We start from the raw sequence: 16,175 nt of genomic DNA on the forward strand, positions 1-16,175 counted from the left end.
AAGAATTCTCCTAGGATGCGCACTGTTGAGCTGTACACCATATCCGCTGCGCTGAAGCCGAGGTCTTCCTTCACCGTTGAGCGTAGGCAAAGAAGAACGAGCGGGAGCTTTTCCACCCAGTGCTGGCGATCGAGTTTCGCTGTAAGTGCAGCTTTAGTTGCCTGTGCAAGTGCTCCACCATTTCGTTGCTGGCGGGGGGGGTATGCGGTTGTATGCTGCAGCCTCGTGCTAAGGAGGATCGAAAGCCCGGAAGATGATTGCTCTGGAACTGCCATCCCCGGTAACTTGTTATGCGGGCGGGGTAGCCAAAGCGGGACACCCATGTCTGAATAAAGACCTGCGCGACGGCCTCACCTGATATGTCCGCAATTGGTATAGCTTCGGGCCATCGGCTGTATCTCTGGCTGCATGTGAGCAGTTACCTGAAACCTTGGCAGGGCGGTAGCAGTCACACCAGGTAGAGGTGAATGTGGTCAAACCGCGACTCAGGAATCCAAAATTCGTGTAGTGCAGCGCGAGTGTGGCGAGTGACCTTCACTTGCTGACACGATTCACATTTCCGAACCCAACGTCGCCCGTCCGCGTTGACGCCAGGACAAACGAAGCGTTCTGTTATCAGCCACTGGGTGGCGCAAACACCTGGGGGGCTGATGGAGTGGAAAGTGTTGAATACCATTCGGCGAAAATTTAGTGGGACGAAAGGTCATGGGGTTGCCTGGGAGGTATCCCAGGTTATTGTGCCCTGGACGCAGGGAAATGCAACCTCTGAAAGTACGAGTGAAGATCCCCCACCTTTCAGTCTTGTCAACTCAGTGTCATCCCGCTGAGCCACGGCCATCGCTTCGAAGTCCAGCACTTTTGCGCCGGAAGCGTTGACGCGAGACAAGGCGTCGGTTGCTTTGTTTTCGACCCCGGGAACGTGGCGGATGTCTGTAGAAAACTCAGAGATGAGTGAGAGCTGCCGATTTTCCCATTCTGAGTAAGAGGAACTGCTGTTGAATACGTAGGTGAGGGGCTTGTGGTCTGTCAAGATGTAGAACTCACTACCTTTGAGGAAGTAGCGGTATTGCTTAATGGAACAATAGACTGCGAGCATCTCCCTTCCAAACGTGCTGTACAGTACTTCTGCAGGTTTCAGGCGTTTCAAAAAGAAGCCCAGTGGCTTTCACTCTGCACCCTCCTGTTGCTGCAGCACTGCTCCGACCGATGTGGAGGAGGCGTCCACAATGAGGCGTGTAGGAGGGTCAGGCAGTGAATGGATGAGAAGGGTAGCCGCGGAAAGTTCGTCCTTAGCTTTCTGGATAGCGTTCTGGTCTTCGTCAGAACAACAAAATTCTGGTGCCTTTTGGTCGTGTGGGTGCAGCAGGTCGGTCAACAGCTTGAGTACTTGAACACAAGACAGAATGAACTGCTGGTGGAAGTTTAAGAGCCCGAAGAATTTTCTCACCCTTCGGAAAGATGGTTGAGCAGGTAACTTCTTGACGGATTCCACCCTCGATTCCAATAGCATAATGCCTTTAGCAGTGATATGGTGGCTGAGGAAGTTGAGAGTCTCGACACTAAACACGCACTTTTGAGGTTTCAACACCAGACCGTGCTTGTCCAGACGCTGCCAGAGCTGGCGGAAGTGGTGTTTGTGCTCGCTAGAAGTTCTGCTGGCCACCAAAATGTCATGCAGGTGCACCAAGACGCAAGGAAGACCCCGGATGACTTCATCTATGATTTTAGAAAGTTCTGTGTTGCATTTTTTAAGCCGCAGGGGGTACAGTCAAACTCAGATATGCCGAATAGTATTATTGTGGCTGTGTTTGGCATGTCCTCCGGTTCGACGGAGATTTGATGGTAGGCCGCTATGAGGTCGATCTTGCTATATTGTTGTACCTGCCAGCTGCGCACTAAAATCCTGAATGTGTGGCAGACGATACTGGTCCGGCGTTGTTGATGCGTTCAATGCTTTTAGTCACCGCGCTGGCGGCAGCCGTCCACGTCGTCTGCACCATGTGCAGCGGCGATGAATGGTTGCTAGACGAAGGGCGAATAATTCCCAGCTGCAGCATGTGCTCAAACTCACTGCGTACAGCTTGAAGCCTGTTGCTGGACAGCCGTCGTGGCCAGGCGGTGACTGGCGGCCCAGTGGTGACGATTTGGTGGGTCACGTTATGTTTCATCGGCTGTTCGGTGTTGCAGGGCTTGGTGAGAGAAGGGAATTCGAACAGGACGTAGTGGTAGGCAGATACTGGCTGGAAGGTGCAGATGCCAGATGTTTGACTCCAAACCACGTACTTTGAGGATTGGTTGTTACCCTTGAGGCAACGGTCACGCACGCTCACATCTAGGTTGAAGTGGCTCAGAAAGTCGGATCCGAGTATGGCGAAATCCACGTCCGCCACCCCGAACACCCAGCGAAACATTCGCCTGAGTCCTACGTCTATTCTCAGCGAGCGGAAGCCGTACATAGCGATGGCCATGTTGCTCAGCGCCTGCAGCGACGATATGTTCTTGCTACGTCGGTGATCCTTGGGGGTTGCCGGGACAATAGAGATTTCGGCTCCTGTTTCGACTAGCAGACGCGAGTTGCTTACGCCGTCGACTACGAAGAACAGGCGGCTGGGTGGAGGGTGGACGCCATAGGCCGCCGTTAGTGACTTGCCGGATCTTTTCCCGGAAACGAGCAAGGTTTCGTGCAGCAGCTAGCACCCGGGCCGAAACGACGATGGTACCAGCAAACTCCGTCCTGTCTATCTCGTAACTGGCTTCACTGGGAAGAGCTTGGCTGTCTTGAATGGCTTCGGTTGCGTCGTTGCTCGCCCTGCTGGGGAGCGCCAGACAGCAAAAGTTGCTGAACGGTCTCGCTGAGTTATTGCACTTTCTCTTCAAGGGGCGACAATCGATCTGGTTGTTCATGTGTTCTTGCAGCAGCTATGGGCGCGAAGTTTGGAGTAGAGTATCCGTGATACCATCGGAAAGTCGCGCACGTCTATCAAGGGATGTCTCATCTGAACCCGCGAGAACCACGCGCAATGACTGAGGCAGCCGTTGCAGAAAACGTTCACGAAGAAGTGGGAGCTGGCCGTCCTGACGCGCGTGCACACCTTGTAGTTGCCGCATCCGGTGCAGCAGTTGAGAAGGTCGTTGGTCGCCCAGCTCTTCCCGACATAAGAGCTGCTGAAGTCTTTTCTTCAGACGCCTCGAAGTGGTTCAGCACCGTCTTTCTGAGGGTGTCGTATTCCCAAGTGTGGGGGGTGCAACCAAAATGTCGTCGATAGCGTCGGCGATTTCTGGGGTCAGGGCTGCGATGACGTGAAGGTACTTCGGCCACTGTGAGGTGGTGTGCCGCAGCTGAAAACAGGACTCCACTTGGCTAAACCAAACTCTTGGATATTTAGGTCGAAAATTTGGTACCTTCAGTTCTGTGGCGAAGACCGCAGGCGTGGAGGCAGCAGTGTTGCCATCGGAGCTCATCGCGGCGTGTTCGTTAGAACGTTGTTCGGGTCACCAATTTTGTAGGAGCCCGGAATGTCGGCTGATGAAGGAGGAGAGAAAGCAGACGTAGAGCGGTTTTGCTGTTTTCAGACAAGACTTTATTTCCAAAAGATGCGTTCGCCGAAAGCTGCTACAGATGAGGTAAAGAAGGGGAACCCCCACGCCCTTCAAAAGAGAGTGAAAAAAGGCCCCCGAGCGAGCAGACGACAACGCCCCCAGGACTAATGCCAGGGGTCGGACCGACAACAAGTTAAGCTCCCCTTCCGCTACACTGTCAATGATTTTACAAAATCCACTCGAATCTATAAGCACAGGGCACATAGGGATATAATCACAAGACCGACATTCTGGGGTCTCACATGGTAATGTTCGTGAAGACGAACTGGAAAAGGCATTTGTTACTACATTAGTACACCCAAGTGATGGTATCGGTTCAGTGTTTGAATCATTCAGTGCTATTGTTGCCAACAATTGTGAGTTGATCACGATCCAAATGTTCTGGGGTGATTAGTCAGCATCACCGGCCATGTGCAGCTTTCCCGCTCATGGCAATCCTTTCAACAGTGATTACTCTGCAATTTTTTAGCGAAATGAAAAGTTCTTTTGCACAGCGAATATATGTGGTGAACACTTGCTTTGTGCACAGTTTCAAGTCGCGCACATTGCGCGACTGGGTTCCTGAGCGATAGGAACTATCCCATTGAAATGCAAGGGGAGTTAGATTTGACAGCGAAGTACACAAAAAAATATTGCGAAACCTGAAATATTCTCTTACCGTTTTAATCTTCATGTTACGTTCTAGCTTTATGCTAAATATCATTTTCCTAAAGTGGTTTTTCTAGGTTCCCGAGAGGTTGTAATTTTGAGCGAGAAAGCTGGGTATGAAAGAGTTATTATTCAAGTTTGTTTGCGCATTTTTAATTGCAGAAACTTATTCTTCAGCTGCTTAATGGTATTGTGACCAATTATATTGTATGTTAGACGTTATAGCTAAGTGGTAAAAGCTTTTTTTTTGTTCGCCAAACGCCCAATATTGTGGTTATATCAGGGTTATGAGACATTTCTCGAACGGGTGTGAAGTGGCTGCGGAGGTATGTTGCTTGATTTTGGAATAGGGTGGGATTAGACTCAACAGTACTCTCATCAACATCGTTTAAAAATTTACCTGAAAATGTGCCAGCCCCTGGTTTATTCTCGTGAAATTGGCGTTGCTGTTAACTTCGGATTTTGGTTCGCATACTTGCCCTCTGCTCCAGTAACTTGATCAAAAAATTTAGCAGAGCATGATCGATTAACCATGGAATATGTATAATCTCAGTACGTAGGTCAGGACAAATTGTGAACACTAAATCTAGTATTGTAGCTGTCATAGCTGCTAGTCTAGTGACAAATTAATTATACTTGCCAGATTAAGGGGCCAACATAAGCCGAGAAATTCTGGTTTAATGAATAAAGCTTGGCTTCTGAAAAGCATTTGTCGCAAGGAATTATTTCCAGGTAATTAAAGTCTCCCAACTGGGAAACAGAAAGTGAAGGATAGCGGGTGATTACAGTATTGATGGCGTTATTAATTTCGCTGACAAATGCGGCTGGGTCGTAAGGGGGGCCCTAGCAGGCTCCTAATACTATGATACGATGAGACAGTTTTACCGATACCCATATCATTTTTAAGGATGAAGATATGTTAAGAGTGAAAGATTCAAGCTGCTGCTTGACGTCAACAAAAACGCCACCACCTTGCCTCGCATCCCCATCACAACAGAAAAAATTCCACGCTTGCGGAGAGTAAAAAATGCCCCTTTGCTTTTTCTGACAGGTGACACCATCGTTTTGCTTAAATCAAGAAAATTGGTAAAGTTTGAACACTCACTTCTCCACGTTGTCATGTGTAATTCAACAGGCACCTTTTTTTTCTAAAGACCTATTGGTTTTGAAACTTTCCACTGGCTATCTCGAGCCTCGCGTCGCAATAGCTGATAGGCGGTGCAGAAACAAACAGGAAGAAGTCGCTGGAGACTGTCCTTTTTATGACTGAGTTTAATACAAAGCTCTAATATATAGAACCAACATCGATCATATAACAAAAACATCGAAATCAGTTTGGGTTTAACAGACAAGCAGGGTTAGCAATAAACTTTTGTGGCAAAATTTTCACGCCTCCGTAAACAAGTGTAAGTTATATCAGTGAAGACAATATCGGTGACCTGCGCCTATTTCTAAACACACTTCCGATACAACCATCGAGGTATCGGAGAATGATAATGCAAACATGTTATTCATTGTTAGAACTATGTCGTTGAAGTAGCAAAACTTCGAGATGGATCAGCATTGACCCACGCAGTGCCATTTTGCATGTTCCAAGTATGGTCGTAAAGCTGATATATTGTCCTCCTCACTTGAAACATGCACACAACAGCCTTTTCTGCAGCCAACGTCATTCACACTTCAACAATGTGCTAATGCCATACAAAGCAAACAAAACGCTCCTCAAACATGCAGGCATTTTCTGTAGACCCTGACCCTTCATTTATTGCAGGCAAAATATTCACAATATCGGCTGGACTGTACCCCGGTATTTTCAGTTCTTTGTTACCCGACCTCACTTGCTTTTTTGGAAGATTTTTGTGAAATAACTACCGACCTTTTGTGACACGCGGCATTCCCACTCGAGGCATACAACTTTTAAATATTGGCAATGATGTCTTTCTAAAATGAGACGCTGTTTTCAAAATATCTAAGAGACAGTCATGGTATCTAGGGGCTACGTTGTCGATGCAATGTTCTTCCCCTCCGCCTCCAATCAATATACGGGGAAACAACCCACTCAGGCACGTTGAGTCCTCCGACTGACATAATAACTCCTTTTTTAACTTTTTTTACATTTTCTTGGCGGTGGAGGGACTTTACATCGGCGCCAACTTTCAGGGGGCAATTAAGCATTCTTAGTTTAATTCTCAATGCTGTAATTACCTTTCTGGGGATAACTTTTTCGCAAATTAAACCTACGACCGCATTCATATTCGGTTCTCCCCAGCTTTCGCATCGATCACTCAAGCGCGTGCGAGAGCATTACTTGTTTGAGTGACTGCCCAAAGAGAAAACGGAGAACCGACCCCACGCAGGCCTCATTATTCTACTTGACCTCGCGTCGACTCCTTTCTCGCGTCGACCATATTACAACCGGTATGCTCCTGGTTGAAGAATCCGGAAAAAGTCTCCTGGCTCCTTCCTGGATGGGCGGACATCTATTGAAAAACGCGTCTTCAAATGTAGCTACGCTGGTTGATTTTACTGTTTTCCTTCGGAAGGATGTCCTTTATGTCGCTCACTGGAAGCTATAACCCGGCAGAGGTCACTGCCGTAATGCAACGGCAATGAATGAGAACATTCGGCATTGCGACGTTGCCGTAAGCAAGCGTTGATCCCTAAATGTGGTGAGAGTGCAAAACGATTGAATTCGGAGAAAAACTAAATTTTTAGGTCGTGTGTTCTGTTATGAACTTGCGCCACGGAATTCGAGTGCAACGCTCATTTTCTGCCCAATACCCACCGGTGGCTGTAAGTACGAAATGCCGAACCTTTGGCATTTATTATGGCTACCGACTTAGAAAAACTTTATAACAGACCTGTAAAGTCACCAAAGAAAGCATAAATACAAAAGTACCCAAGCAAGTTTACTGTAGTTTGGAATATGTAACGCTCACGCGGAAGAAAAGAGAGAAAGTAACAATGAAGAATATCATACCAAGGCTAAACTAACATCAGCATCCTAATAAAAGCACACTGGGACCACTGGAAGCGTTAAAAATTATTGGAAGCATGGTAATTACAGGCGTACTAAACTCCGCTTGCGCTGGCAGCGGATATTTAGTTCTAAGAAGAGCAACTTTCGAATAATCTCCGTCAGAGCAACAGGTAGAACCAAACAATACAGTGAGAAAGATCATGACGTGGCTGAGAAGAGGACTCATTACCCCTGGACCCGATTCTGGTGTTGGTGCAGTTTCTCTGGCGATGTTTTCTGAAGTGTCTACGTTAGCGGCAGGTGTGAAACGTGGTTGCTAACGCTATTAGTCCTCAGAAGGCCTCAGAGGAAGATGCAAACGAACGGCGAAAACCTCAAAGGCTGCCAAGAAAAGTGTTGCAAATGTAGCTAAGCCACCTAAAGCCAACCACACCTCAGCAGTTACACCCCGAAAATGTGCACCTGGCATATATTCCCTAAATTATTAAGACATTTTCTCTACAGAAGATGACAAGGTCACGAGAGAGTCATTAATGGTCATACGAGATCTTTAAGCTGTGTACAAACTGTAGTGCTTTCACATTTTTATACGTGAGCAGTGTTATCTGTCTTCTCGTTTTTTTTAACTCTTAGGAAAATTGGCTCTTGCTTCACCAAACCGAGGCGCGCCGTCAGATATGAACCTGAAATTGCCAAAACGGTTAAGAGTATACACATCACCATTGGCACGATGCATTTCCAGTACGTTGTATCCGATTATTGTGAGCCATGCGGGGTCATTGTACCGCACACTTAACATCAATTATTAGCTGTAGATTAATTCTGATTCGTCAATCTTGGAGAAACATCGACTTAAATCTATCATTTTATGCTAGTGTGGTTTCAGCGCTTGAAGGTGTTACAAATTTCATGGCTCACGCATATGCCTCCATTTAGACGGCCCATGATGACAAAATGGAAGTTTGGTATTTTCGAAAGATTGCATCGTTGGAATAGCACTGATACTGTTTTTAATGCAAACTTCACTTAAATAATTCAGATATTTAAAAACGTAGAACTCATTAAAAGGATTCGCTTTCTTCACTCTTAGCAATTACATTTTACAACAAACACAATTTTGCTGTCTCAGGGCAGGCTTGATCTATCATTTACCTTTTTATGCCTTGTATCTTTTTACCTTCTATCTGTTACATTTTTAAGCTGTAGACGGAGGAAGGACGTCTTTTCAATGAGTCACTGCCAGTCATAAAGTAGTTCAGACCGTTCTCTTGGTCGACATTGTCACTTCCGTGCTTTTAAACAATGCTGCCAGGTGCCGATATGAACAAAATGTTTTTTGGTGGCAACTCCTGTGCGGCTTAGCTTTATTGGGCAGTTTGGTAACCCATTTCACGTTGCACATAGGGTAATATGTTTTAGAGGAAACATGTTGAGTTCCGTATCATATCTAACCTCAAAAACACCCCCTAGCATGCCTCGGCAAAGGTAGCGCGGCTCAATCAAACTCACTCATAAAGTTTATTTTCAAATCACCACTCACTCAAACTCTGACTCTTTACTGAGCAACACATCTGCGCTCACTCAAACTCAAAATCACAGTCAGCGCAAAAGTTCTAACTCACTCGGGATCAAAACTCTAAATGTACTCAGAACTAAAGATGTACTCAAACTCAAAATGTACTCAAAACTCAAAATGTACTCAAACTGAAAATGTACTCAACTCAGAATGTACTCAGAACTCAAAGTGTACCCAAACTCAAAATTGACACAAAGCTCAAAATGTACTCAACTCAAAATGGACTCAAAACTCAAAAGACATCCGAACTCAAAATGCTCTGAAAACTCAAAATGAAGTCAGAACCCAAATGGACTCAGACCTCAGTCGTGCTAAAATTTTACTCGGTCTCAGATGGACTCAAAATTTACTAGCTTACAGTGTTTTGAAATTAACGCATGGTAAAAATATTACGGGTGCAACTTCGTGCGATCAAACTCTTGCATTCGGTACGACATGTTACCGTAACTCCTTTGAGGTCGGAAACAATTTTCGTTGCAGATTTAATACAGCTATTTCTGCTGGCCATGATGATTAGCGCTGCTTGCAAGCACTTGTACGTATATATCGGAAACAAAAATCTTGATATAAGCTCCGTGTTGGTTTTCACGACATAGGGGGTCCAGGCTCGATAGTGGGCTGGACCCTGGGGAGAAGCAAACATTGGACGAGGGGACGTCCGCTCACTGCTCAGTTCATTTACATCGAAGTTTTTCAGGATTACGGTCCCGTGCATTCTTGCTCTGCATCCTGAAAAATGCCTTCAGTCAAAAGCAACTTCCTCAAGAACACGCGTGGCGTCTTCTACAGACGAACACTTTTCCTAATTACGCAAAACTGAACCTCATCCACCCTTCTATATACCCCTCCTCAGAATGCCCTGCATGCGGTGCCCTTGCCCCCCTTCCTCACATACTGTGGGGATGTCCTAAAGACCCGTTTCCTTCAATTACTTGTGAAGAGCAGTGGGAGAAGGTGCTGGGGAGCTCAGACCAAGAGGTGCAAAGCGCTGTGGTCAACAGAGCTACCGAAGTCGCCACTCGGCTCAAGGTGGGGGCCACTACAGACCCTTAGACCAAACAGAACGCTCAATAAAGTGATTCTCTCTCTCTCTCCTCGCGAGTGTCTGAAGCGCGAGGCGTTCAAGGATATGTCTTTGTTTTTTAATTGTGTAGCATTCTTTTCCGAGTAACCTTCCCCGCCCCAGCCACGACCGTGTAACGCCCCGCATTTCCACGAAAATGCAGATATCGCGGCAGTTCCCCCTGTAATCGTCATAAAAACCTAAATGGAGCTCATTTATCAAACAAACTTTAGAAAATAAAAATAAGAAATATAATAAAAATTATGAAAACGGCGAATCGTGTAACGCGGGAGTCATGGATAGTCGCATATTGGGTTAAAATTCAAAGTGATGTGCCGCTAGAGCATCCGGGGTATCAAATTGATGGTCTCGAGGCGGGAAATCGCATGGGGCAAACAAAAAATGCTCCGTGTCCATAATCATGACTTAGTTATGGTGAGTCATAGTAGGGGTTGGAATTCCTAATGATGCCCGTAGGTGTGCGGGGTCTCAAATTAAAGGTTTTGATTAGGGAAATAACGTTGGACAAATAAGAAATAGATCCTAGCCGTAATCATGACATCATCATTATGAGCCATACAACGGTTTAAAATTCACTGAATGCCGCTACTGTGTGTGGAGTATCGAATTGAAGATCTCGGTGAGGGGATTCACGTGGGACAAAAAATTGCTTCCTGGCTATAATCGTGACACAGTTATCGTGAGTCATAGATATGGTTAACATTCAAAGTTATGGGCTGCTAGGGCGCGTGGAGTGTCACATGGAAGGTCTCAATGAGGAAAATCACGCGCGATAAATACCCGTCTTTTTTTGGGTTGATGATCATCATCGCTTGTTCCTTGGCAGGTGCTCGGAGACGGCTGTGTTTTAGACAAACGTCCTGCTTCACCAAGTACCCAAGGCCATTACAATATTCAAAATCCTCATCTGGTGGTGGCAGCGGCTGCACCCATCATGCACGGACTCACGCTTGTCTTCTCTGTTTTGCACAGATAATCAAGAGACAGCCCTGAAATTGGTTCCTGGCCTGGATTCCTACAGCGCATGTCCGTCAACGCGACTGAGTATTGTGCGCCCCTGGCGAGCTGCCACGACCGCACCACGGCCACTGGTCAGCTGATAGGCGCTACTGCCTCCGGTCAAGCTTATAAGTGGTTCCACCCGGAGCGGTCCCTCACATTTTGGCAGCAGCGGCAGCACCCATCGTACACGGACTCACGCTCGTCTTCTGTGTTTTGCACAGGTTAGTTTTGTTTCTGAGCAAATTTTGCTCCATAACTGTTGATGTTTCGCTGCCTCCGCTGATGCCAACGTGTGATTATGTCATCTGATGGGCAATGCGCCGCATGCCACAAGTGCTTGTCTGCTCCCGAGTGTACAGGCGGGGACTTAATTTTGCAGACCATGCGAGCGCGTGGCAAAAGCCACCGATGCGCGCTCTGGTGGTCCGGCGCCTGTTATCGAGACTGGCGCGGCGCGCATGCGCGTCCTGTTTTACTCGCAGGCACGCCGATTTCCTCGCTCCCTGCAGCGGTGCTGAGATGGTCACTGAAGCACCGCAGAGCGACGCGTTCGTAGCATTCCTTTCTTTCCGATGTCACATTTGGGGCCTAATGTGATGATCACGCGGGCTTTTGTGCAAGTGCTCCTCGCGTCTTGATAAACACTTGCGTGGAATGTTTTATTTGTTTGTTTTGGGCTTTAGCGTTTATAGATGATGAGACTAGCGGCTTGCGAACGGCAAAGCCAAATAAACCACGTACGAAGCACAGTCACACGGTACCGCGCTATGGACAAAGAAATGTTAGCTATACGGAAAGCGAACCTGTATTGCATCTGGTTTATTTTGTAAACTTTTTGGCCATTGAACATATATTTCAGCTCGCTTTCCGCTGCCGGTAAAGTAGGCGATTTGCAAGTTTTGTAAAAGAAATGTTTTCGGTTTGTTTGCTGCTTACTTCCTTACTTACAAATAATTGAAAGACATACCCATATAAATTGTCTGTTCTTTCCGCGCGTCAGCATTCGTCAATATGGCACCCCGGGTTTCCATCCAAGAACGCCATAACATTATTCGCTACTTTTAGCCGTACGATTAATCGCTACTTAGGATCTTCTGAATGTTTTTGTCACTAATGAACGGGTGTTCAGCCACTGCAAAACAATCAGCTTGTCCTCCTGTTTCGTTGTTGACCTTGTCCTTCTGCTAAGCATCTGCAAGGTGGCCCTTTTCTAATGGCGGCGAAAAGCGAAAATGCTCAAGTGTGTTCGGGATTTCGGCCTATGCTAAACATCCCCAGGTAATCAAAATTAATCCGGAGCTTTCCACTACGGTGCGCATCATTGCCTGTGTAGCGTCAGCGCATTAAAACCTCATAATCAATCAATGCAAGCCGACCTTGAAGAATTGCTAATAGGCCAAGAGATGCTGTTAGCCGAGCAATTTATGCCTACGGGGATGAATTGCTCCAAGGCCAGGGCAATTATTCAAGGTCGGCTTGCATTGATTGATTATGAGGTTTTAATGCGCTGACGCTACACAGGCAATGATGCGCACCGTAGTGGAAAGCTCCGGATTAATTTTGATTACCTGGGAGCATGCACTGAAATCCCGAACACACTTGAGCATTTTCGCTTTTCGCCGCCATTAGAAAAGGGCCGCCTTGCAGATGCTTAGCAGAAGGACAAGGTCAATAACGAAACAGGAGGACAAGCTGATTGTTTTGCAGTGGCTGAACACCCGTTCATTAATGACAAAAACATTCAGAAGGTCCTAAGTAGCGATTAATTGTACGGCTAAAAGTAGCGAATAATGTTATGGCGTTCTTGGATGGAAACCCGGGGTGCCATTTTGACGAATGCTGACGCGCAGAAAGAACAGACAATTTATATGGGTATGTCTTTCAATTATTTGCAAGTAAGGAAGTGGGCAGCAAACAAACCGAAAACATTTCTTTTACAAAACTTGCAAATCGCCTACTTTACCGGCAGCGGAAAGCGAGCTGAAATATATGTTCAGTGGCCAAAAAGTTTACAAAATAAACAAGATGCAATACAGGTTCGCTTTCCGTATAGCTAACATTTCTTTGTCCGTAGCGCGGTACCGTGCTTCGTATGCGCTTGATTTGGCTTCGCCGTTCGCAGACCCAAAACAAACAAATAAAACATTCCACGCAAGTGTTTATCAAGACGCGAGGAGCAAAAGCCCGCGCGATCGTCACATTATGCCCCAAATGTGACATCGGAAAGAAAGGAATGCTACGAACGCGTCGCTCTGCGGTGCTTCAGTGACCATCTCAGCACCGCTGCAGGGAGCGAGGAAATCGGCGTGCCTGCGAGTAAAACAGGACGCGCATGGGCGCCGCGCCGGTCTCGACAACAGGCGCCGGTCCTCCAGAGTGCGCATCGGTGGCTTTTGCCACGCGCTCGCATGGTCTGCAAAATTAAGTCCCCGCCTGTACAATTCAGTGTAGTGACTGTTCTTGTAAATACCACACGGGAGTATGTTCGGGAGTGTCGGAAAAACAATCAAAACCAAGGGAGAGGCATACCGGCTAGCTTGGCGGTGTCCCACTTACAGGAGAAACAAACTACGTGAACCAGTTAAGAAACCAAACGAAGGACTTGAAAGACAAGATGTACGACTCCTGTCAATTACGATTAACGACAAACTTGGCAAACGTCTGCCTTTGAGAGATGTCGTGGAAGGTATGGAGGATATATTGCAGTTCTGGAGCGAGCAGTATGATGACTTGCTACGCCGGGTCGAGCAGAATGAGCATCATATCAAAGAACTCAGGCGCCGGACAGAAATGCTTGAGACCCAGAACTGTAATGTCAGTGAAATGGAAGCTGAAATCGACAATATGGAATGGAGAGGCCGGCGTCTCAATCTAGAATTCCATGGCATCAGGCCTACGGAAAACGAAGACCTACTGAACAAAGTGAATGCGCTGGCGCCTGACGTTGAGCTTCCGCCCCTTCCAGACAATTCCGTGGTAGCAATTCACCGTCTGCCATCCAAGAAAGGAAAAATACGGGGCATAATCTGCCATTTTGCAAGGGAGGCAGATAGGGACAAGTAGTGGAAAAACAGGACTAAACTTCGCGGCCGTGATGATCAAGTGTACATACTCGAGAACCTGACTAAACGAACTCGTGCTTTGCTTCATGAAGCAAAAAGCTGGGCAAAGGATGCAAACTTCAAGCACGCATGGCACAACAACGGCCTAGTTCTTGTTCGTAAAGAAGATAAGGACACGTCTGTAGTTGTCGCATGCATAAGCGACCTAGATAAGCTAAGTTAAACACTGGAACAACGAAGTCATAACCATGAACCGTAAAAATACAGAGTCATATGTACTATCATGTGCCTTTGAAAAACACATAGGAAAGGAATTCATAAAATCCTTCAAATGTTTCCGCTTTAACATACGATCAGTAAGAAATAAGGGATCTGTCCTTATATCTTGAACAAATGAAGCAATCCTTCGATGCAATATTGCTAACCGAAACCTGGTCCACTGATGAGACTACCGTTTTTCGCATTTCATCGTATAACACTTTCTACTTAAACGGCTCCGAAAGCCGAAGTGGTGGCATATGCATTTCAGTAAAAAAAGAATTTACTTGCGAACTACTACAAGAGTTTTCTGTAAGTACAAACGATTGTAAAATAATGGCATTAAAAGTAGACAACACTGTTATAACAGTCTGCTACCACCCTCCAAGTGGCTCGGTGTCAATTTTCCTAGATAACCTAGAAAAATGTTTTAATTTTCTACTCGCAATCGCCTCTCTTTTATCTGTGGGGGTGACTTAAATATAGATGCACTGAAAAATGATGCCATGGCATAAAAGCTCAGAGTTCTGTTGAAGGTTTACGGTCTTATAAACGTAATAGATGTACCCACAAGGGTGACCGCTGAGTCATCATTCCTTATTGATATGTTTTTTACCAATTTAGACATCGATAAGATCAAAGCCGGTGTATTGACATGTGACCTTAGCGATCACTTGCCGATATTCATTTGCTGTAAACAAAACGAGCGGAAAATATGGCAGCCAATACAAAAAGTGCAAAAATTTCAGAACATGCCTTGTTGACGTTTTGGGAAAGAATAGAGTTATTGGATCGATATGATGGGTTGTCTTGTAATGATGCAAACAGTTCCTACGAAACGTTTCTCACCATTTTCAGCTCTATGTATGAGTCTTGTTTTCCTTATGTGCACATTAAAAGACGGAAAAACATACGAAAACCATGGGTTAACCTCGAGCTTATCAAAAGAATACAAGAAAAAACCAGCTGTACACGTGATTTATTAAAAGCAAGGACCCAGTCTTATTTCGAGATTCCAAAAAAATTTAACTCTCTCGACAAGGACTTGAAAAAAGCGAGGTGTGACTATTACTCTAACCAATTTCGATCTGCTGTCGGGTGCCCCAGTCTTATCAGGAAAAGATTAAACTCCATATTAAAACGTAACATCCCAACTGATAAAGTAAGCAAAGTAATTGGAAACAAGGTACAGCTGACAGGGAAGTCTCTCGCAGACGCGTTTAATCAATACTTTGTAGGTGTTTCACACCCTGCTACTGTGCAGAATGACGTTGAAAATATTACGCATAACAGCAGCTCTATTTTCCTGAAACCAGTTAATGAGGCTGAAGTAGTCAATATAATTCATAAAATAAAAACCAGTATGGCTAAAGACATCGATGGCTTCCAAATTAAACCCATAAAGTACACCCCCGATTTGCTCGCACCTATACTTACCCACATTTTTAACCTGTGTTTGTGCCAGGCTGTTTTCCCTCGTAAAATGGAAGTAGCCCGTGTAACACCCTTACATAAAAAGGAAACAAAAACGACATGGCAAATTACGGTCCCGTGTGTATACTGCCGGTCATGTCAAAAGTGCTAGAAAAACTTATTTTACATCGTCTTGCAGATTTTGAAGAGAAACACAGTCTCTTAAACTGCTCACAGTTTGGCTTCCGCAAAGGACTTCGTACGGAGTTCGCATTGCTAAAACAAAAAGAGGCAATTTTGGCAGCGCTTGAAGAAGGAGAGTTGGTTCTTAGGCTATTTATTGATTACTCTAAGGCTTTCGACCACATAAATCACCAAATTCGAATTGAAAAGCTTGACCGTTATGGTTTTCGAGGAAATTCTGCACACATAATTACGTCGTATCTGGAGCACCGCAAACAAACAGTTCATATCGACGGCTGTTTTTCCGATCTACTGCCTTTATCTTCTTGTGTACCACAGGGAAGCATCTTGGAACCATTTCTTTTGATA

The 16,175-nt window shown here is 45.8% G+C and overlaps 1 pseudogene; it reads left to right on the forward strand.

The window, feature by feature from the left end:
* The first annotated feature begins 11,188 nt into the window (after positions 1-11,188).
* On the forward strand, positions 11,189-14,175 carry LOC144166737 (uncharacterized; annotated as a pseudogene).
* The last annotated feature ends 2,000 nt before the right edge of the window (positions 14,176-16,175 follow it).

This window comes from Haemaphysalis longicornis, unplaced genomic scaffold (genome assembly GCF_048455015.1).
Source record: "Haemaphysalis longicornis isolate Haplotype H1 unplaced genomic scaffold, Haemaphysalis longicornis Haplotype H1 scaffold_19, whole genome shotgun sequence".
NCBI classification, from domain to species: domain Eukaryota; kingdom Metazoa; phylum Arthropoda; class Arachnida; order Ixodida; family Ixodidae; genus Haemaphysalis; species Haemaphysalis longicornis.